This window comes from Phalangium opilio, unplaced genomic scaffold (assembly GCF_054372755.1).
Source record: "Phalangium opilio isolate 3A_F unplaced genomic scaffold, DU_Popi_V2 ptg000360l_1, whole genome shotgun sequence".
NCBI classification, from domain to species: Eukaryota; Metazoa; Arthropoda; class Arachnida; order Opiliones; family Phalangiidae; genus Phalangium; species Phalangium opilio.
In genome coordinates this window covers 1028445-1030256 of record NW_028324230.1, presented here as the reverse complement: position 1 = coordinate 1030256, position 1812 = coordinate 1028445, and the positions used below count along the sequence as shown (strand labels likewise).

The following is a 1812-nucleotide window of genomic DNA, read 5'->3' as shown; positions in this document are numbered from 1 at the left end:
GTTTCCGTGGCGCATTGGTTAGCGCGTTCGGCTATGAACCGAAAGGTTGGTGGTTCGTGCCCATCCGGGAGCGGTGTTGTGAGGTCTCAGATGTGACGTAAAAAGTCGAGGTTTTTCCACAATACCTGACGAACATTTAATTTTTGGGCTTCCGTGGCGCAATGGTTAGTGCGCTCAGCTGTTATTCAAAAGGTTGGTGGTTCGAGCCCCTCCGGGAGCGTTTTGTGGGGTCTCAGATGTGACGTAAAAAGTCGAGGTTTTTCCACAATACCTGACGACCATTTAATATTTGGGCTTCCGTGGCGCAATGGTTAGCACGTTCGGCTGTTAACCGAAAGGTTGGTGGTTCGAGCCCACCCGAAAGCGGTGTTGTGAGGTCTCAGATGTAACGTAATATGTCATAGTTTTTCCACAATACCTGACGACCATTTAATATTTGGGCTTACGTGGCGCAATGGTTAGTGCGCTCAGCTGTTATTCAAAAGGTTGGTGGTTCGAGCCCCTCCGGGAGCGTTTTGTGGGGTCTCAGATGTAACGTAAAAAGTCAGAGTTTCTCCACAATACCTGACAACCATTTAATTACTGAGCTTCCGTGGCTCAATGGTTAGCGCGTTCGGCTGTTAACCAATAGGTTGGTGGTTCGAGCCCATCCGGGAGCGGTGTTGTGAGGTCTCAGATGTAACGTAAAATGTCATAGTTTTTCCACAGCACCTGACGACCATTTAAATTTTGGGCTTCCGTGGCGCAATGGTTAGCGCGTTCAGCTGTTAACCGAAAGGTTGGTGGTTCGAGCCCACCCGGGAGCGGTGTTTTTGGATCTCAAATGTAACGTAAAAAGCCAAAGTTTTTTCACAATACCTGACGACCATCTAATTCTTGGGCTTCCGTTGCGCAATGGTTAGCGCGTTCGGCTGTTGACCGAAAGGTTGGTGGTTCGAGCCCACCTGGGAGAGGTGTTGTAGGGTCTCAGATGTAACGTAAAAAGTCATAACTTATCCACAATACCTAACAACCATTTAATTTCTGAGCTTCTGTGGCTCACTGGTTAGCGCGTTCGGCTGTTAACAAATAGGTTGGTGGTTCGAGCCCATCCGGGAGAAGTGTTGTGACGTCTCAGATGTAACGTAAAATGTCAGAGTTTTTCCACAATACCTGACGAACATTTAATTTTTGGGCTTCCGTGGCTCAATGGTTAGAGCGTTCGGCTGTTAACCAATAGGTTGGTGGTTCGAGCCCTCCCGGGAGCGGTGTTGTGACGTCTCAGATGTAACGTAAAATGTCAGAGTTTTTCCACAATACCTGACGAGCATTTAATTTTTGGGCTTCCGTGGCGCAATGGTTAGCGCGTTCAGCTGTTAATCGAAAGGTTGGTGGTTCGAGCCCATCCGGGGGCGGTGTTGTGAGGTCTCAGATGTGAAGTAAAAAGTCAAAGTTTTACCTCAATACCTGACGAAAATTTAATTTTTGGGCTTCAGTGGCGCAATGGTCAGCGCGTTCAGCTGTTAACCGAAAGGTTGGTGGTTCGAGCCCACCCGGGAGCGGTGTTTTTGGATCTCAAATGTAACGTAAATAGCCAAAGTTTTTCTACAATACCTGACGAACATTTAATTTTTGGGCTTCCGTGGCGCAATGGTTAGCGCGTTCGGCTGTTAACCGAAAGGTTGGTGGTTCGAGCCCATCTGGGAGCGGTGTTGTGAGGTCTCAGATGTAACGTAAAAAGTCAAACGTTTTCCACAATAACTGACGAACCGAAAGTTTGGTGGTTCGAGCCCATCCGGGAGCGTTTTGTGGTGTCTCAGATGTAACGTAAAA

The 1812-nt window shown here is 48.0% G+C and overlaps 1 non-coding gene across 1 annotated transcript; it reads left to right on the top strand.

The window, feature by feature from the left end:
* On the top strand, positions 1–73 carry TRNAH-AUG (transfer RNA histidin (anticodon AUG)). The gene has a single exon. It is a non-coding gene; the product is annotated as a tRNA-His (tRNA).
* The last annotated feature ends 1739 nt before the right edge of the window (positions 74–1812 follow it).